The following is a 22529-nucleotide window of genomic DNA, read 5'->3' as shown; positions in this document are numbered from 1 at the left end:
CGTAGCGCTAAGTGAAAGGGTCATCTGTAGAATGTAAAGAGGGTCTCTGTAGTCTCCTACATCTCACAGATATGTATTGACCTTAGGCATAATGGGGCCAATTTAAAGGTTGGGGGCCCTTGAAAGGTTGGGGGCCGTCCACTGCAGGAGTTGGGGGCCTTGTATTACGCCCCTGCAGGCCTTCAGTGGGATGCCAGGCACCTCTAGGCACACGTCAAATTCAGAGAGCCCATTAGACTAGAAGCGTGCACGTGCGGATAAACGTCTCGAAATGATCCGAGTGGTTTGACGTGGGGACCTGTAGAGGGTATATAATGTAGTGGAAACAATGGCTTAGAAAATGCATGTTCATACAATCACATTGCGGGTTATGGTCAACTTCATGTTTCTGTCGCAGTGTGGTGCTGTTGCAAAAGCGAAACGTGTTCCTGGCACATTTGAAAGCAGTCTTAGTCGAAGTACCCTGACAAGCTTCCCAATATTCAATGAAATGCCTGTCTTTGCTAGAGTTGAATGAAGTCCGATTTCTGAACACCAGCGAGGTGGACCAGCTGTATGAGTCCATGTCAGGAGGACATGTATGTCCCCTTCTCAGCATTCCCTTCACCAGCCCTAGTTATCACGCGTGTAATCCAATTTGTTCAATTGAAATAAACAAATACTACAAGTCCCAGAGTGCACTCAGTTATTAGAGACGGGATCAGAGTTTTGGAACATGGTGCTTTGACACAGAGCAATATGTCAACCAAGCCAGGTGGAACACTTGTTTGTTAGGTCACGTCACATGCACAGCATAGCATAACAGCTTGAGAGGGCGGCCGTGCGAGTAGACGGGGTGGACCAGGCACACCCACAGCTTTTCCCTTGCAAGAGCGAGCAGGGGCACCATCTGTTTGCAAGATAATTACAAACAGCTGGAACCAAAGCTCGCTCCCGCACGGGAAATGCCAAACGTGCACGTGCTGCAATAGAAAGCAATCGAAAACATGCACGTTTTTGGCCAGAATGCTGATCGATTCCAAAAGGTCCCCTCCTATGTAGCGCATGCACGCTGCGTAGGCGAGACCTAAAAAGTAGTAAGATTTTGTAAGTAGTGGTCATGTGTCTAGTTAGTTGGGGGATGGTTGAAAAGGTGGGGTGGAAGTCTGAGAAGGATGTTTGGGAGTTCATAGTAGATAGTTCTAGGATGGGGTGGGGGAGAGATGGGAGGGTAGTAAGGGATCTTTTTTTAATAGCAAAATGTAGATACTTTATACCCTAAGAGATATATATATATATATATATATATATATATATATATATATATATATATATATATATATATATATATATATATATATATATATATATATATATATTATGCTTGGTAAAGTTTTGCTTGCTTGATTAAACCCCTCTGTGTAAATACCTTATATAAATTGAAGTTGTAATATTTACATGGTCTACTGCCCACATATATCTTAAAGTACATTTGTATAGTAACAGAAATGTACTTATGTATACATAAATATACACAGGCCTCTCATTGTGGTGATTAGTGGCAGGCATAAAGCTCTAAGTATGTACCTGTATGTACACAGAAGCAAGAATGTTGACATGGTCTGATATACACATGCTGCCTCCTGTGGGGTAATATTTAGTGGCCGGAAGGCTAACAGTCTAGTAGAAAATGTACTCAAGCAGCATCAAAATCAAATTGAGCAGAGTTGCCTATGGCGTGTTGTGCTGTTCACGCTGACGATGTTTCCGCACAGAATGTGCTCACGGCGCTAAATCACCACACGAACAGCGCGGCGTGCCTATTTCCACGCATTGGCAGAGCTCTGGGGGATCCTGCAGTATTTTTTTTATTCCTCGGATTCAAATTCCGTGAGTTCCGCCCACCCCTAGTTGCATAATGACAGCTCCTTTCCATACCTTGAGAAGTATTGTTTGTCATGTCTTAGTGTACTGTTGTATGTTCTTGAGTTGTGAGTCTAAACCTCATGTGGGGAAGAGCCAGCTCTTGACTTATCTTCTGAAGTAGAGATGGTTGTGAGTGGATCTTATGTTTGGGGGTTGGGAGTTCCATAGTTTGCTGCTTGAACAGAGACAGACGTTCCACCCATGTGTGTTTTTTTCTTGTATGTAGGAGTGTCAAGGCGGGGTGTCATGCTGGAGCGTTCGTTCCCATGTTGTATGTATTTGTTGCTTTTCTTCCTGATGGAGCATGGTCCTTTGCCATGTATTGCTTTGTGTTGCCGGGACTGGACTCGGGTGTGACCTGCACACCCTCTGATTGCTGCTTCCACCTAGGTAGTTATTTGCGGTTGTGCAGTTTGCACCCGTGACTTGCCTCGCCCTTGTGGCCAGTCTCATGTGTGTCCCTGAGGATAGTGTAGGGGGAGCTGCCGGTTTATTCCTGGTGTCATGCAGTCACTTCAGGCATGCAATACCGAAGGGGATGACGGACGGAGCGTTTGATCAAATCAAACACTCACCCCCAGTCAACTGATCTGGGTTTAATCCATCATCATTCTTTAGCTCACTCCACCACCCCAGTTCAGACATGGCCATATGCAAATCAGTCTGACCCTGTGCCTCATGGGAACAGTCCAGCCCGAACTGCCAAGCCATGTCTTCCCTGGACCGGAAACAAGCATCCTGGGACCGGTTTCGGATTCATAATCCTCATCAGCCAGGCTATCTTGAATCCAGTGGCCAAGTGAGCAAGGGACTCACGTCTGAGCATACCCTGCCACAGTTAGGGCGAACAAAGCGATACAAAAGGGGATGATGGACGGAGCGTTTGAGCAAATCAAACACTCACCCCCAGTCAACTGATCTGGGTTTAATCCATCACCATTCTTTAGCCCACTCAGCCACCCCATTTCAGACATGGCCATATGCAAATCAGTCTGACCCTGTGCCTCATGGGAACAGTCCAGCCCGAACTGCCAAGCCATGTCTTCCCTGGACCGGAAACAAGCATCCGGGGACCGGTTTCGGATTCATAATCCTCATCAGCCAGGCTATCTTGAATCCAGTGGCCAAGTGAGCAAGGGACTCACGTCTGAGCATACCCTGCCACAGTTAGGGCGAACAAAGGGATACAAAAGGGGATGATGGACGGAGCGTTTGAGCAAATCAAACACTCACCCCCAGTCAACTGATGTGGGTTTAATCCATCACCATTCTTTAGCCCACTCAGCCACCCCAGTTCAGACATGGCCATATGCAAATCAGTCTGACCCTGTGCCTCATGGGAACAGTCCAGCCCGAACTGCCAAGCCATGTCTTCCCTGGACCGGAAACAAGCATTCGGGGACCGGTTTCGGATTCATAATCCTCATCAGCCAGGCTATCTTGAATCCAGTGGCCAAGTGAGCAAGGGACTCACGTCTGAGCATTCCCTGCCACACTTAGGGCGAACAAAGCGATACAAAAGGGGATGATGGACGGAGCGTTTGAGCAAATCAAACACTCACCCCCAGTCAACTGATCTGGGTTTAATCCATCACCGTTCTTTAGTAGTCAACTGATCTGGGTTTAATCCATCACCATTCTTTAGCCCACTCAGCCACCCCAGTTCAGACATGGCCATATGCAAATCAGTCTGACCCTGTGCCTCATGGGTACAGTCCAGCCCGAACTGCCAAGCATGTCTTCCCTGGACCGGAAACAAGCATCCTAGGTCCGGTTTAGGGTTCAAGCATGCAGCACACACACTGTACCCCGCGGGGTGTGGTACCCTCTTCTCCCGGATCTGCACCACCACATGGGCGTTTAAGGACGGGGTGTGCAAACAGACCCAGTGTTAGAGGGTAGGCATGGCTCTGGGGTCAGGACTTGGGAGGAACCAGAAACATCCTGGCCACACGTCTAGGATGCAGAGCCCCCTTTTTGGGGGTACCAGCCTCACCTGGCACGTGGTGCCCTTTTTTGGGGGTACCCGGTCACACTTGAGGGCTCTATTTGTCACAAACAGTCAAAGCGGGCGCCAGCCCAGTGCCACACACTGCTGCGTGCAGACACCCGGGTGCCCAAAGGGAGGACACAAACACTGCAAAGAGACGCGACAGAGAGACACAGCAGAGACACATGGGACAGAGGGACACAACAGGGTGACAGGGTTATAAGCCAAAGACAGCAGGGAGACATGATAGAGTAGCAGGAGACACAGTGACACACCAAAGAGAGGCAGGGGGACAGAGAGACATAACCGACTTCCAGCCGCAAGGAATGAACACTCTACATGTCAGGTACAGTCAGGCCACATACTAACTTTGCCTGACTTTACCTGCTGACATGTAGAGTTTTCATTCCTTGCTGCTGGAAGCCTAGCGCCTTACAGCAGGACTTCAACGGGCAGGACATGGACGATGTGATGTCATCAGGGCCGAAGGTCATATGCTATGAATTCCTCTGATAGTATTGGTGTTAAGAGTAGTGACGTCACTTCCTGTGATGACATCAGGGGCCCAAAGGCACGCTAATAAGCTTGAGAACTGGTAACTCATGTAAGCAGGCCTCTGCTTGTGATGGTGTCCGCGCCAGTGCTTGATTAGTGAAAAAATAAGTGTCAGGACTCTTGTCAGAAGGCCACAGCAGCTTGTACCACCCATCGCCCCTGCCAGGCTGCAAACGACAAAACCAACACCAGTACTAACCATCACAGTCCTACGAGTGGGACAATTCGGCCTATTCCACGCAAACCTGCCATTTGATGATGTATTTTTGCGTGAAATGCTCCTTCAAGATCCTTTTGTAAACAATGACACATTCAGCACGAAGGGCCATATGTATCAAAATCCTCTTTTGCGATTCTCAAATCGCGATTTTTTTTATCGCGATTTTAGAATCGCAAAATGCTATGTATGCAGGATTTGTAATACATTTTGCGTATCCTACATATTCCTTAATTGCGAATCTCAAATTGCAATTCGCAATTAAGGAATACCTCCCCATTCATTTCTATGGGCCTACAGGCCCATGGGAATGAATGGGAAGACCTTCTCAATTTGCGATTAGCAATTAGAGAATCGCAAATTGAGAATGCAATTTCAAGGGTGAAAGAATGTCAAAAGGACACCCTGTAGCACCCCTTAAATAAGCATGGGTGCACATGTGGCGCACATACATGCCCTAAGGGCATGTATGTGCTTCACATTGCACTTTGAAAAATGCAAAGAAGTGCATTTGTCAAAGAAATCGCAAATTACCACCAACTTGAACTTGGTGGTAATTTGCGATTTCTTTGACAAATGCACTTCTTACATTGCATTTAAGGAATCGCTAAATTTGCGATTCCTTAAATGCAATCGCAAAATAAGAAATCGCAAATTTTGCGATTCCTTATTTTGCACGCAGATTTGCCTTCATACATACCACTTAGCAAAATCGCAATCTCAAACGCCGAAATTCAGTGAATTTCAGCGTTTGCGATCGCAATTTTGCTTGATACATATGGCCCTTAAACACATACCGCAAACAGACGAGCCCCGCAAACAGTAGCCGTGTGTGTTGTGGTTGCGCGCACTCGTCCTGCGTGCTCCTGATAATGCTTTAATGTGAGCTGCGTGGCATTTCGCACCCTGGTGCGATCGTGTAATGTTGGGAATCTCACTTAAGCGTAATGAAAAATTACTGAAATGACATGAGATTACGCCAGCGTAACATACTTTTCACCAGGGCCTAATGGGGACCCCAGTCCAAGAAAAGAGCTGCCTGGCGGCTGCCAGTAAGGCGCTACAATATAGCAATACACAGGGTTCAGTGAGCGCCTCTGGACCCCGGTGCCACTGCACCTGCTGCACCATTGATAGCTGCACCCCGGAAGCAGGGCTGGAAGGGCACTGGCAGACCTGACTCCTACCTCACTGGCAGCAGAGAGAAGAGCAAATGAGCCCATTCCAGGAGCGGGGAGGGGTCGCCAGCCTCCTGCACATTGCATTGCAGTAAATGGATTCATTTCAAGAAGCCTCCTGGAACCGAGTCTGTTCGTGCGACGGAAGCAGCAGTGTTTATTAATGTGATGCAGATTAGAGGAAAGGTTTGCATGAAAGGAGATGAGTGCTGCAGGAGAAGCGGCAGAGGAAGGAAGCAGGAAACCTGCCAAAGGATCCCCGCGCCCCCATCGGTCCGAACAATGTGATCCTGGACACATCCATCTCTCTTCCTGCACCTCGGCTGGCACGATGGCTCAGCGAGTTGAGCACTCGCTGCTAACATCTGAAGTAACCTGCAGGCCACGTGTTCAAAGCTTGGCACGACCCTCACAGCCTTCCCATAGATGCCTGGCACTGGCTGAGCTCGAGGGCCTCTTCGAGCCCAAAACGAGCCGAGCTGGCACGTGACCCCTGCCTGCAAGCCTCGCTCTGCCCTCACGCGCCAGGATTTAAAGTGACAGCATTAACCTCTGATGTAAAGGGAAGAGACAGAGACACACACATCTGATGGCTAAACTGCACAGTGTCAGAGCAGTCCAATCCCAGCGCCCCTGCTTCATCAAATTGTGTAACTCTAGGCACATGTCTCTCTTGTGTGTGAGACAACAGACAATAATGTTGCTCCAAGTAGAACAAGATTCCAGGCCACATAAATGGTACACATTAGGGTTGTGTCAAATTGGTGTATTTTCCTTTGGCGTGATCATGCAAATTTCAGGAAAAAAATTGAAACATTATGTGAAATGCAAATCTATCATTAGCGCTATGGGGCCCATGCATCATTGGTTTTTGCATTCGCAAAGGGTGCGAATCGGTAAAATCGGCCGTTTGCGAATGCAAAAACCATTTTTGGGATGCATCAAACTTTGTTGCACAATTCGCTTTTTTTTGCACTTCCAAAAAAAGCGAATGCATTTAAGGAATCGTATTTGTGCAATTCCTTAAATGCAATGCATCATTTTTTCTAAAATTGCGAATTTGAAATTTGGAAGTGCAAATTAACACGAGGTTGAACCTCGTGTTAATTTGCGAAAATGTTTACAAAAACTAAAAAATGCATTTTTTAAAGTGTCATGTTACAGACACACATGTCCTTAGGACATGTGTGTGTGAAACATGCACTTTCAAATACATTTCAGGGGTGCAGGGGGGTCCTTTGGACCCCCCCTGCACCCGTGGAATGCATCAACAAATTGCGAATTCTTAACTGCCTTCCCATTGACTCCTATGGGCCTTTCGGCCCATAGGAATCAATGGGAATTGCGAAAATGCACTTTGGAATTCGCTATTTATTTGAGAATCGGTAAAAATTGCGATTTTTACCAATTCTCAAATAAATAGTGAAAAAAATGATGCATAGCATTTTGCAATTCTTAATTTGCAATTCGGTAATTTTCGCAAATTAAAAATCGCAAAAGCTATCAATGATGCATGTGCCCCTTTATGCCCTCTTTGCACTAAGTGCGTCCACACAATTGGCACGAGTTGCATTTTGCACTGCACTATGGGGCACATGCATCATTGATAGCTTTTGCGATTCTTAATTTGCGAAAATTACCGAATTGCAAATTAAGAATTGCAAAATGCTATGCATCATTTTTTTCACTATTTATTTGCGAATCGGTAAAAATCGCAATTTTTACCGATTCTCAAATAAATAGCGAATTCCAAAGTGCGTTTTCGCAATTCCCATTGATTCCTATGGGCCGAAAGGCCCATAGGAGTCAATGGGAAGGCAGTTAAGAATTCGCAATTTGTTGATGCATTCCACGGGTGCAGGGGGGGTCCAAAGGACCCCCCCTGCACCCCTGAAATGTATTTGAAAGTGCATGTTTCACACACACATGTCCTAAGGACATGTGTGTCTGTAACATGACACTTTAAAAAATGCATTTTTTAGTTTTTGTAAACATTTTCGCAAATTAACACGAGGTTCAACCTCGTGTTAATTTGCACTTCCAAATTTCAAATTCGCAATTTTAGAAAAAATGATGCATTGCATTTAAGGAATTGCACAAATACGATTCCTTAAATGCATTCGCTTTTTTTGGAAGTGCAAAAAAAAGCGAATTGTGCAACAAAGTTTGATGCATCCCAAAAATGGTTTTTGCATTCGCAAACGGCCGATTTTACCGATTCGCACCGTTTGCGAATGCAAAAACCAATGATGCATGGGCCCCAAAAAGCATAATTGCCGTGAACAAAAAAAGCTGCTCACATGCTGGTTGCTTGAGTGCCCCTCCCCCCTCCTGCGCTATCATTTTGCTGCAAACAGTGGTACTAGTAGATGTGGCGTAACAGCATAATTGTAGGAATGTTGTGTAACAAGCATTGCTGAAATAATGCGAATTATGCGCCGTGCATGTGACAATTTGCCGTTTAATTCACTAATGGTCCAGTCATCTGCGCGAGGGAGCAAGAATGGCAAAGTCCTTTTCTAAAAGCGGCCACTTTTAATCATTTCCACTCAAGCAAGGAGGACTTTTCATGTACTGAGGTGAAACACTGCTGCACATACAAAAATACACTTGTTTTACTTTCGAAGAGAGGATCATAGCCTTACGTGATGTTTATGGCACCAATTACACGCCAGACATGTCACGGCTCGGCTCGTGGACGGGCTCTTAGGAGCCGAGCCGGACCCGTGGCTCAGCTCTCCCTGTGTATCTGCCGGCTCGCGGCTCGCCCACCTCTGTAAGTCGCCCGCCTTTAAACTAGCAAATTGTAAAATCTGGTGTTTTACAGCGCTTAGAAACTCAGGAACAAGGCACTTTATAGCAACATGTTTTATAACTACCGTGTGTGCTTAAAGCAGATTAACCACCGTCCTGAAGCGCATGCATACACCGGGGAGAGAGTCCCTTGCGTTCCGGTAGGCCCCGGTGCCTCGGATCGACACGCACTCAGCATCCCAAACGCTGCATTAAAAGACATCTCTCTCATAAAACCCGCAGCCTCCCCTGGGCCCGCGGCCCCCTGCTGAGGAGCAGCTTTTTGGGCCCATTTGCCTAACAACCGCCTCGGAATAGACCGTCGTGCGACGGAGGTAATGGGCGGAACGCACCGGAGCGCTTCGAGCCCGAGGCGCTGCAGAGACACGAGAGATGAGCGAGGAAAGGCGCGGGATAATAACAGAAACACGCTGCGCGCCGTGAAACTGCAGCTGTGATAGGAGAGACACCTGCCCGGGGGATTAGCATATTCTGGGATGCGAGAGGTGTGCACCCCCCACCCCCGCGCGAGGGGGGGGCACTGTTTAAAGCGGTGACTCGGCCCCTCTCTCGAACCTGCGGCCGCAGGTACCAACCTGGAAGACCTGAAAATATTCACCCTCAGTAGGACGTAAACTAGGCATGGGCGGTAAATTCCGTTCCACTCGTGGAAATTGGGTAATTTTGCGTTCCGGTTCGCGGAGAACGCGAAATTGCCCAAAATTCTGCGCTCCGCGAGTTCGCAAAATGTTTTGCTTGTTCGCGTTCTCAAAATGCGTGTACACGAGATATTACCACCGAGTACGCAAACAGCAATTACGAACAGGAAAAAAGCATCTCGAACAAGCAATTCCTCGTGTTTGCGGAATTTCTGCATGTTTGTGGAGATTTTTTACAATTTCGCGGAGATTTGCGTAAGGTGATTACGCAAATTCCGCCCACCCCTAATGTAAACCCGACACCTGCTAGGATAAGTCAGAAACTCTGTCCATCACCACCCCCTTTTCCAAAATCGGTTTTATCCACACTATGTGTGGGAGGGCATACTCAGACGTGAGTCCCTTGCTCATTGCACCATCAGGATTCAAGCAAACCGGGCCGAAGAAGGCTGTGATGGTCCCCGTGAGCTTGTTTCCTTCCCAGTATAAGAATTGGCTTGGTAGTTTGGTTTGCCCTGTTCCCATCATGCACTGGGACAGGAACAGACTAATTTGCATATAGCCAGGTTCTGAGCTGGGATGGTGCAGTGAGCTAAAAAACGGTGATGGATTAAAACCATGATCTCTTGACTTGGTAAGAGTATTCTGCATCATTCAGAAACTCTGTCCATCACCACCCCCTTTTCCAAAATAGGATCCGTCGCCTCACCAGAGCTCAGACAGGCGATCAACCCGCAGAGCTATCTGCCCAGACACCGGGGCGGACCTGCAGATGGGGTCAGTGTTGTAGGGCCTTCTCGCTCCCGCTTCCACACACTTGTAGAAGTGTAGGGGTCGTAGGGGAGACGCCTGTAGGATGCCAGAGGGTCACCCCACAGGCAAGCGCCTAGAGGCCGCATTCCCAAACTGTGGGTCGTGAAACTTTGAGCAATGAGTAAGGGTGCCTTTACATTCTCCGTTTCCCTCGTCACATCTGCCGGAGCCTCACAGACAGATGTCACACGTCACGCTGTTCTGTTATTTTACCTTGGGGGCTGCAAGGTGGGAGGAGTTTTAAAGTGAATTGTCTGACAATCTTGCTGGAGCGTGAAAGGAAAGCCTGTAGGACACAGAAGGACACGTAAACACCTGTAAGTGACCTGTGTGCATTCAGCCCTTCAGAAAGCAAGAATGACTCGTATTTGTTTGTGATTCTGAAGTGTGCTGGGACAAGAATGGACCGAAACAATCAAGTCACTTTACTTGGGGATGCACAAATGATACACGTTCACAGAAACCTGAATTCCACAATTTATCACGTGTGTTCCATATAGTTTTATCAGTAAAACCGTTTGTCGATGCAAGTTTAGTGGCCATTGCAATGGAAAATGTGCCGTCTGTACATAAAAATGCGCTACTACTACACAAAGCTTTAGATACATTAAAAACACGCCCACCTCACGCCCACCTCGGGCCCGTCAAAGGCAGGAGGGTCACGGAAGTGTGTCATTCTCAGCGTCGGATTGGTAACGCGGGCATTCGGGCAATGCCCGAGGGGCCGGTGTCTGAGTTCCTGCTGTAGGCTGCTTTTTTTTAGCAGTCTGGGGGGCGATTTGGGCGGTGTCTCTATTGTTCGAGCAGCCAGCGGGCCGGTGGGTACCTGAGTGGCCTTTCTATAGGCGGGTGGGCGCTCCTTACCTCCTGTTTAGCAACAGGCAGAGGTTTCACTCCCTTTGTCTCGCTGGCCGACCCATTAATGTGTGCACATACTGAGCGGGGGCAGGGGCCTGATCAGAATTGGCCTCACTTGTTTCCAGGTGTGTTTCAGCAGTGTAAACTAGTGTGCATTTTTTTTTCCCCCACTTTTTTTTTAATAAGATTACGCCGAAGCAGTCATTTTTTTTGCGTGCCCGGGCCGATTTTCAATCCCAATCCAACCCTGGTCGTTCTTAAAAGTGGGTCTTGGTTCTAAAAGGTTTGGGACGGCTGGCCTAGAGGCAGGTGGGTGGTGGACGGAATCAACCATCTCACCAAGCAAGACGGGACCCCTCTTGTTTCCAAAGTATGGATCCGGTGCCCCCTGTGAGACAAGCCAGGGCGATGTGGTACCTTTCGGGGTCACACTCATTAATATCTGCAAATAAAAGGGTTCTCAGCAGTTCTGAAACAGGCACGTTCGTATCCGAATTCCAGCTGTGGGCCGCTTTTTGGGCAGCCTGGGGGGGCCTTATTTGGGCGGTGTCTGTGTTGTTCGGATGCTGCCAGCGGCCTGAGTGGCCTTTCTGAAAGCAGATGGGCATTCATTAACTCCCTTTTATCAACGGGCAGAGGTGTCACTCCCTTTCTCTAGCTGGGCCGGTCCATTAATGTACGCAGATTGAGCGGGGATAGGGGGCCTGAGCAGAAGTGGCCTCACTTGTTTTCAGGTGTGTTTCACCAGTGTGAACTAATCCGTGCATTTTGACTTTATCTAAGTAAAGTTAAGAAAACATGCATCTGTCAGAGATCCCCAATCACCCTTCATTTTAAAAACTTCGCCGAAGTAGTGTTTTGCGGAAAGGCAATATGCAAATGTGGGCCACTTTGTCTTAGCGTGCCCGGGCCGATTTCTAATCCCAATCCAACCCTGGTTCTGTTGCCCTGGAGACCACTTAGAATAGGCCCGCCTTGCGGAGGTAGCGGTGAGAGAGAAAGACACCTGCTGGAATTGCAAAAGAGAGAGAGGGGATCTTGCACACCTAATCTTTCACTGCACCCGAGTCAGGACCTTTTGGGCGAAAATCAGGGACTTCATCACAAAGATTGTGGGAAGGGACATACAGCCAGGCTTTGTGGGACTAGCAACAGCATTCATGGCCCCAGAACTGGGATCCAAAGAGGACAGCGACCTGATAGACCTTCTCCTCACGGCGGCAGTCAAAACGATACTAGCGAACTGGAAAGACACAGGGAAAGCTACTTTCAAGGGCTGGGTCAACTGGATTACCTTCCTAAGGGGGGCAGACAACATAGCGGCGATGCACGCTCCCAACCATAAAGCGAGGGGTGAAATGTGGGCGTCCCTGGACAAACACCTAGGCCCATACGACCCCCCCACTGAAAAGGATCAGTACGGGCCACCAACCCACCACTGGCCACCGGTGCTCGACAATGTAGAACCACATGACAACCTATCTCTATCTCCTTTCCCTTTCCTTTCACCCTCCTTCTTTCATCTCTTACTCTTCTTATTTTACTGAAAGAGGGTGCAACAAGATTCAAACAACAAGCCTATACTATAGATGACGTGATATATGCTCTGCCATGAAGCCCGCCATGCCTGTTGTAACCCTAAGGGCGTCCGCGAGCCACCGCCAACGCTATTACTGTACTGTGTATGTATAAGGAAAAAACTTGCTAATAAAATACGTTGAAATCAAAAAAAAAAAAAATGAATTTTACTTTTACCAACCCTTCCGGGCATGCACCACCACCCTTGTCTCAGCGCCAACCAACCCAGCTCAGCCATCACTGCAAGATTGACTGGATGTGAAGCAGTGTGTGTTCTTGGCCCTCTCTCCTGCACAGAACCTCAGTCCTCACCAACCTGGCTCGTGGAGAAGCAGTGTGTGCTCCTGGCCCTATCTCGGACACTGCCCCTCAGCCCCCCCCCCTGGCTCGGCCGTCCCTCCGAGAGTGACTGGATGTGAGGCGGTGTGTGATCCTGGCCCTCTCTCCTGCCCCCCCCCCCCACGTGTGAGGCGGTGTGTGGCTTCACTGGAGGGCTTCATTCCTGGGAGTGAGTAGATCATGCCAGGCCTGTCGGCGGGGGGGGGGGGGGGGGGGTCTGCTGCCCCTGCGCTGGCTCTGCTGTGAGTGTCGGTGACAGGCCTGCCTGTCACCGGAGCAGAGCGGCAGAGATGCGCCCCTCGCCGCACACGGAGACAAGTGTCAGAGGGGGAGACAGACAGGGAAGACACTGAGAGAGAGGGAAGCAGAGTGACAAAGACAGAGAGCTCACAAGATAAAGAATAAGAGTGAAGGGAAGGAAGAAAGAGCCACGAAACTAGGGAGAGAAGAAGAGACCGAGTGAGAGAGGGAGGGAGAGAAAGACAGAGCAATGGGGACACTGAGACACAGGCATAGAGCGAGAGGGGGTAGAGAGAGAGAGAAAGAGGGGGTTAGGGGGAGGGAGAAAAAGCAGTCTTCGGAGAGAAAGAGAGGACATTATTAGCACAGAGCAGCAGCAGCAGCTGGTGACGTCCGACCAGCACTAAAAGTCATGAGAGAGAGGCAGAGAGACGGTTCTAGGGCAAAGGACGAGGTTTGAGGCCCGGACACTCTCTGGCAGCTGAGGGAAGTGAAAAGGGAAGGCCTTCAGTTGAATGTTGTGTGCATGTATGAGGGTGAGATTGAGTGTGTGTGAGAGAGAGCATGTATGTGGAAGCGTCTGTCTCTAACCAGGCATGACTCTGAGTGAGTACATATAAGTGAGCGTGAGTGGCAGTGTGATGTTAGGCTGACGAATCTGCCATTGGCTGGAACACTGAAGAACCTACGCGGGAGCCGCTCGCCTTGAGGTTTTGTTGCTTTCTGCCCTGTGACCCTGTTTCCAGCTACAGGAGTAGCATAGCTGACTTGTCTGACCCGCACCGCAGCTACAGAGGAGAAGACCAACCGAGTGGCCGCAGAGGAGGTGAGAGGCGCGGCCCCGGGACTGCGAGGACCAGCATTCACCATCTCCAGCTGGGTCCTCTTCCCGCGTGAGCCGCGCCCCCCTCCCAGTGCCCGCCTCCACCCTCCTAAACTGAACTTAATTGAGCCTTACAACGCGCATCGCGGGACGCGCGCGGGTCGCAGCCCAGGGCGAAGACCGGGCAAAGAGCGGGCCGTTTGAGGCCGTTCGAGAGCGTGAGAGATCGGACCGGGCCCTTGCTCTAAGCTCTGCCTCGTTGGACCATTATCGCAAGTACTCACCTAAATATCTGCACCAAAACTGACTACACTGTCCATCATTTATTAAATCCTACCATTCCTTCATCCTGAAAATGAATACTAGAGGTAGTAAACAAAATAAACTAAAAAAGCCCGGGGTTGGTGAACAGTTACTAGGACCAATGGATGACTTCATTACCAAAGCCAATACATTCATTGATCAAAGCATTAGCCTGATCGAGGGCAGAGTTTCTACTGACCTTGCTAACGCAAGACGATCATCAATGGGTCTTCTAGCGGTAGCACGAACCCCAGAAACAAATAGTATTCTACCGCTATCTACAGCAGGCAACAATAGGCTTAGCCTCCCTAATGTGGTAGACCTTTCAGCCTCCCAACTCTCTGTAACAATTCCAGATTCTGAGTTAGAAAAAACGCCTGACATCTTCCCACATCACACTCCTGAGGAAGTAAGGCAGGCAAGAGGGAGGAGGGAGGGAGCCATCAAGAAAAGGAAAGAGCAGGAGAAGGCAAAAAAACTGTACCCAAAGAAGCGGTCGACCAAATAGACGTAATTGAAACTTTAAATACGGGAGGCTTACCCCACCAAATAACTGATTCCGGGAATCATCTCGCGATGATCCATCATCCACCTAGGAACATCACAGAAACTAGCACCTCAGAATCTCCTGTTATCTTGAGTGCTGGCAACGAACAAGATACACCGGGTTTACTAGGTAGAATAACCTCCCTACTAAACTCCTTTTTCCTCCCGATAGAAAATAGATTGCTTAATATCGAGATCCAATTGACTAAACTTGCCAGTTATCCAAAGCCAAATATTACTCAGGGACCGCTTGAAACGGGGACCAATACCTCGTTGGTATCACTTGTACAAAAGAAAGTTACAATCCCAGCCTGCCCATCTCCCAAACCACAAATCGCAGTAAATACTCCTACAGCACCAAAGGCTCTTACAGTAACGAAACCCCCCTCTAATGCTCCTACTGCTACTCCCCAGATTAACATGGCTCCAAAAACACCTATACCAAATACATCAATTGCAAAAACATCAGACCCAAAAATCCCTGCTCCTAAAAAAACATTTTTTCCACCAAACAAAGGAGCTACGAGAGGGACTATTGACAGTAGGCTCCCTCTAAATATGCCTCCTGAAGCATGTCCATATGTAGCAGTAATGACGGGGGTACCAGAATTAATGGGGGAGGGGGCTGAACCGAACTGGTCTTTAAAAAACAAGGTTCAACATTGGCTGAACACTAACAGACCACTTCCTCCAAACTGGCCAAGTAGGATAACATCAGTATCTAGGACCACATGGGTGGGACACAGGAAAAAAACCATACAGGGAGATTGTATCGTGATCACCTTCGAGGACCCAAGGGTAGCTGAATATATCTGTTCCTGGGATCATCACAGCACAAGTGGGGGGATTGATACAAAGTCTTTATCATTTTTTTATCCAAAAAGACACCATAACAATTACTTCCCAGAATTCGATAACATCGGGCATAAAGCAGCCCCGCAACCATGGGAACTAGACTTCCAAGGATCTAAAATGCCCCGACGATACAACGACTATAATAATTCTTGGTGGTCTGCAGATTCAAACCACCAGCTACATGAGGGACCATGGCAGACCGTGGGACCACGGAACAGAGCCAGAGAATGGGATTATTGGGGCGTGCCTCGATATCGACCACATAGATCCACCTATAGAGACCTCCCACACTGGGAAAATTGGCCGGGGATACCAACTATGAATCGGTTCAGCGGCCTCGAAATGGTTGACTGACCATTAGTCGAAATTCCAACCATCGGACAGACTGAGCTAGCCCCACTCTGAGATCCTTTAGAGAATAAGACGGAAGGCCCACAAAAAAATATACTATGGCTTACTGTCATCTTCTGGAACATCGCAGGCCTCCGACAGAATATAGAGGATGGTTCTGCCGCTCATTTTCTTGAGGAAGGCAAGATAATATGTCTACAAGAGACATGGGCCATGAAGGCCCTACATCTTGTGGGATATAAAACATACTTTTTCCCAGCCCTCCCAAGCAATGCAGGTAGACCTAGAGGGGGGATGGTAACCTATATAGCCAATACAATAACAGCTCTAAAGGTACTAGAATCGGAAATTCACACAAATTTCCAACTTTTTTGTCTTTTGATAGGGAAAAAAGACACTATCATCCTAATAAACCTCTACAACAACTTAGAGGATGATCATTTCCTCAATATGCTTCCAACAATCCAAGAAAAAATAGTCTATTTTAAAAAATTATATGGAAAAAAGGTCAATGTCCACATATTATGGGGAGGGGATTTCAATTTACACCCCTGCCCGTCATCAGGTAACCAGAGTTGTGGAATAGTGGACGAAGATGAGAATCCTCTTACACACTTCCTCCATCTACGAACAGGGCTAGCCATGAACAATCTCCTCCTAGACTTGGAACTATTAATAGTAAACCCAATAGACCCAATCAGGAATTCTCTAGAACCCACGTACCGAGGAAGAGAGCACGAGACCACTGTTGATTACATTATTTTGACAGAAGGACTTAGAAACTCGAGTAGGGATTTTAAACTTATGGAAAACACCTTAAGCGATCATTTTGCGCTAAGGCTGGACCTTCAGCTGAACCACTCAGTATCCCAAATCTTAACAATAGCAAACTCTCTATCTCAAAATAGGCTGGAACTGGGCAAAGGTAATGGATACACTATAAAATGGGCGAAAGTGGATCCTAACAAACTGACAAATACACTAATAACAACTGTATACACTAACATAATAAAATGTTTAGATCCATCAGCAGACGATGGCACAGTCCTTGAAAATTTTAAACTAATACTAGACCAAATAAAAGTACTGCTGACCAGAACCCCTAAACAAAATAATTCAAGTTTGATAGGGTGGTTCAATCATGATTGTACAAAGGCGCAAACCAACCTAAGAAAGGCGCTTGGGCAATCACCTAGAGATCAGCAACAGATACAACTCTTGAGGCAAGAGTATAATAGGGCAAGAAAGACAAGAAAACAAGAGCTGAAATTAGCCTTATGGGACGATCTTCATAAAAGTGCACTCACGAAAAATAGCGAGGCTTTCTGGCGAATACTGAAGTCCCCCCCTGTTATCTGACCCCAATAGACCCCAGATCGAGGTTGCTATAGATGAGGAAACCTGGGTAACTCATTTTTCTAAAATTTTTAAATTAACATCTTCGACAGAAGAATCTTATCATCTTCTTTCCCCAGCAGTTTTCCCAATCTCAATAGAATTCGATCTACAAGATATCGAACGGGCACTGCAAAAGAGTAAGGGTGGTAAAGCACCCGGACCTGATGGGGTCCCAGTTGATCTGTTCAAACATCTCCCGGATCTTTGGGCCCCCATACTCACACGAGTATGTACTGCAGCTGCAAAATTGGGACTGATGGAGTCATGGTCAAATTCCATCATGGTACCAATTTTCAAAAAAGGGGATCGCCAGGACGTAAAATGTTACCGCCCATCTCACTCTTAGATTCTTTGGGCAAAGTAGTCGGTAGGGTAGTTTTAGAACAACTCCAGCAATGGGCAGACGACAAAAACATTTTATCGGATTTGCAATTTGGTTTTAGGGAAGGATTTGGAACAGTTGAACAGGCCCTCAATTTAAGCATGATAGTGTCTAAATACATCCACGCTAAGCCAGGGACAATGTACATGCTATATGTGGACCTGTCCTCCGCATTTGATTGCGTATCTCATGCGAAGCTTTGGACTCTCTTGGGAACCATAGGGGTGGATCCCCCCCTTCTGGACTTCCTAAGAGAGTTATACTCTGAAGCTTCTGCAAGAGTGCGCTACGGAACAAAAGGAGAACTTACTGCCCCATTCAGAGTAGAACGAGGAGTAAGGCAGGGATGTGTCCTAGCCCCCTTCCTCTTCTCCCTGTACACCAACGGATTGGAGGAAATGATGCTGAAAGGGGGGCAGGACCTCCCCAGACTGAAACATCGCCTGATCCCCGCATTGCTTTATGCGGATGACGCAGTCATCCTAGCACGCACTCCTATAGAGCTACAGAAATCCCTATCCAAGTACGCTGATTTTATGAGCGCTTTAGATTTACAGATAAATGTAAAAAAAACATTCGTCATGGTTGTGGGTGGAGGCCGAAAACCCACAAGGAACATCTACTTAAATGACCAAAAACTCGAGAGGACCCCCTAGTACCCTTATCTGGGCATCATGATTGATGAAAGACTAAACTGGAGGGCCGCTGTTGAGGCCAGGAGACACCTGTTTAAAGGAGCAATTACAGCACTGATGACCTTTTCACAGCGACTTGGAAAGAGACCGCAAGTTGAACTCTTAAAAATCTATGCAGCAAAATGCCAAGCCGTTGCTCTTTACGGGGCTGGGGTATGGGGGCATGCAGACATTGGCTCACTACAGATCGCAGAGAACTCATTCATGAGATTCCTTTTATCTACCCCAAAATGCTCTTCTATTTACGCCTGTCATCTAGAGCTGGGAATCCCATATATAGAAGATTTGATAAAGGTGCAGCCATTACTACTCTGGAGACGTATTTGGTTGTCGGACAAAAATCTACTGACCAAAGACATACTACTGGACTCCATGGCACTGGATCATGCACACAAAATAGCATGGCTTACCTATGTCAGACATTTCTTTATTGACCTGGGTCTAGAAGAGTACTATACCACCCCAGACAAAATAATTGAAATAACAAAGAAAGACCTAAAACAATTAGCATTGAGCCACCTAGAGTCTCTTAGACTGACCTCCCTATCATCTAAGCAATCTGTGCTCCATGCAAACATGATCCAGTTTACCCCGCAAATCCAGCCCTATCTTACTTTAGAACTCACTACATATGACAAGATGCTCCTGACAAGGTTCAGATTGAACCTGTTTCACAGACTTGTGGCCTTCCCAGAAAAGAACACTTGGGACACAAACTTGGTACTTTGCCCATGTGACGATATGTCCCCCCAATCATGTATCCACACAATACTGTTCTGCAAATATTTTCACACCCACAGAAAGATCTGGCTACTTCCGCTACTAAAACGCTGGGGTCTTAGACGCTGTCGGCCCGCCATGCTAGCCTTGCAGATGCTAGACTCTGAACGCACTTGCTATCATGTTCTTAACTTTTTAAAGTGCATTATGAGGCACAGAAATAATCTCTAGAAAGACACACAGGATTCTGATGATATCTGTATTTTATACTTTGATAACGTGTTTTTATCTTCTATATATGACATGTATGAATTTTTGTGATTACTTTCATGGTTTTTCTTTGTTAAAACCGAATAAAGGAAATTTATTATTATTATACTCGGGTTCTAGACACTCAGTGGTGCTGAGGCTGACGTAGGCATGACGAGCTTGGATGGCAGAATGGTGCCCCTTGGCATGGGCTTCTGGAGGCAGCACCTGCATTCAGGGCACCTGAGGTGAAATGCTGACACTGATTCTGCAGAAAATCCTTGGCATGGCGGAACCAGTGGCAACAGGCTGGCACTGCACACTGGAGGCCATTCTTGGCATCAGCGAAGACAACCGTGGCATATGGGGGGGGGAGGGGGGAGAACCAAGACAGGATGTAGACTGGCATACCAGACAGAAGGTTTGACGTAAGACTCACCCATTGTACGTGGACGGCACTTATGGCAAAGTTCGGGCACTCGCACATTGTATGTAATTCTTGGCCTAAGGGGCCCCAATGACGTATGGGGGACACTCAGGACAAAATGCTGGACCCGGAACAATGAGGGTATTTTTGACACCTGTGGCATATTCTGTTTTTAAAATAGGGTTAACTCCTGGGATGTGTAAGGTATCACTGGCTTGGCGCGCCATGAAATGATTTGAATATTTAATGAGTGCCCATTCAGAGACTATGACTTTTAAGCACATTTTTGTGTAATTGTGCTTTAAAATGAACTATTTGATCTCAACTTTCAAACTTTTCTCAGGGGAGAACCCCTCCGTGCAGTGCCAAAAAGGGGTGAAGCGCACGTAATTTGCTCGATTGCAAATATTCCCCTCCACCAGGTTCAAAATAAATAGAATAAAATAAATACATTTCGCAGTGTAGTGCTTGCTCCTCTAATTAAGTAAAACAATAACAAAAACACAGATATAAAATGATGGGGCATATTAGCAAGGGCCATATCGCCGCTTTAGCGGCACTTTTTGCCGCTATAGCGGCAATATTTTTATCGCCCTATTAGCAAATTGTCAGTAACAGCAGTTAGCGACAGCTTTTAGGCGATAGCAAGCGGTTTGGGGCCCGCTTTGCATGTCAGCGATATTCAACGCCTGCTAAAAACTTGACTTACCTGTCTATCCAATGGGAGGTGGATCTTTAGGTTAAGTCCCCATTGGCGTTAATGCGTGAGTATCATTGGATTTCCAGCGATATTCACGCATTTCGCCACTATCGCTGGATATTTTAGCACAATGGAGAAAAACGTTGCTAATAGCAGGTTTTCGCCGCTAACATATCCAGCAATAGGCAGCGATAAAAAAAAAATGCGCTAAGCGCATTTAGTGATAAATATCGCTATTTCTTGTTAATATGCCCCAATGTTTTTTAATAAAACCCTCAGCTCTGTGCTTCGCACGAGTGATAATGCCCTGCAAATGATCATAAATCATAAATGTAGTAACAATAGGGAATATCTTAAACCAATAAAATAGGTCAGATTCAATATATTGTTTATACCATAAGACATGGATATAACTCCTACTGTTTTTTTTTTACTCTTTTTTTTCTTCGCGCTAATGTTTAGCCATACATTACTCGTTATGGTAAACACTTGAGGAAGTATTAAATCATGACCGGTGCTGGTACAAATAATTTAGCTTCCCACAGCTGTGCTGTCTTTTGTGGCACTATATTCTCTTCGAATGAAGCCTCATTTTTCATGTAATACAAAGAGAAATGAGAGGTGTTCGTGTTCTTCGGGAAAATCATGTCAGCCCCTCATGTAAGCGGAGTCTAGCATAGAAGACATCCCTCTGCGCGGGTTGGTATATCAACAAGCATTTACAATGCAATAGGTCTCCCAGTATTAAAGTTTGAGCTATTGGCATTGTATATTACAATGTGTTCCATTAATTTGTTATCAAACTCTGAATTGTTGTATAAAGATGATTTGCAAACTGTCAAATGTTGCTGAAATAGTAAGCAACGTTGTGAATAATATTGTTTGCTAGTCATCCTTGGGTACCAGAGTACTTCACTTGAGGCAGCTCACTACTCTGCACTCACTACTCTGCACCCACTACTCACTACTCTGCACCCACTACTCACTACTCTGCACTCACTACTCACTACTCTGCACTCACTACTTTGCACTCACTACTCTGCACTCACTACTCTGCACTCACTACTCTGCACTCACTACTTTGCACTCACTACTCTGCACTCACTACTCTGCACTGACTACTCTGCACTCACTACTCTGCACTCACTACTTTGCTCTCACTATTCACTACTTTGCACTCACTACTCACTACTTTGCACTCACTACTCACTACTCTGCACTCACTACTCACTACGCTGCACTCACTACTCACTACGCTGCACTCACTACTCACTACTTTGCACTCACTACTTTGCACTCACTACTCACTACTCTGCACTCACTACTCTGCACTCACTACTCTGCACTCACTACTCTGCACTCACTACTCTGCACTCACTACTCACTACTTTGCACTCACTACTCACTACTCTGCACTCACTACTCACTACTCTGCACTCACTACTCACTATTCTGCACTCACTACTCTGCACTCACTACTCACTACTTTGCACTCACTACTTTGCACTCACTACTCACTACTCTGCACTCACTGCTCACTACTCTGCACTCACTACTCACTACTCTGCACTCACTACTTTGCACTCACTACTCACTACTCTGCACTCACTACTCACTACTCTGCACTCACTACTCACTACTCGGCACTCACTACTCACTACTCTGCATTCACTACTCTGCATTCACTACTCTGCACTCACTAATCTGCACTCACTACTCTGCACTCACTACTCTGCACCCACTACTCTGCACCCACTACTCTGCACCCACTACTCCTCCCTCCTCCCAGTCTCGGGGGCGGTTTATATGTTACAGTAGTGGCCTAACGGCCAGAGCTGTCGACATTGGAACTGGGGAGCCAGTTCGAGTCTCGGCGTCGACTCAGCATCCTGTGTTTCTGGGCCAATCATGTAATCTCCTCGTGCCTAAAAACATGAATGTGTCCTTGTGTGATA

General features: G+C 47.0%; 2 protein-coding genes across 2 annotated transcripts in view; one reads left to right on the top strand and one right to left on the bottom strand.

Annotated features, from left to right (window-relative positions):
- LOC144821564 (dedicator of cytokinesis protein 2-like) overlaps positions 1 to 22529 on the bottom strand; it is a 3201295-nt gene that overhangs the window by 1022269 nt on the left and 2156497 nt on the right. The gene's annotated exons all lie outside the window — the stretch shown is intronic.
- Positions 1 to 22529, top strand: part of LOC144821565 (uncharacterized) — a 280688-nt gene that overhangs the window by 50578 nt on the left and 207581 nt on the right. The gene's annotated exons all lie outside the window — the stretch shown is intronic.

Source organism: Lissotriton helveticus, chromosome 2_2, assembly GCF_964261635.1.
Source record: "Lissotriton helveticus chromosome 2_2, aLisHel1.1, whole genome shotgun sequence".
Taxonomy (NCBI): Eukaryota; Metazoa; Chordata; class Amphibia; order Caudata; family Salamandridae; genus Lissotriton; species Lissotriton helveticus.
This window is presented reverse-complemented; position numbering and strand designations above follow the sequence as displayed.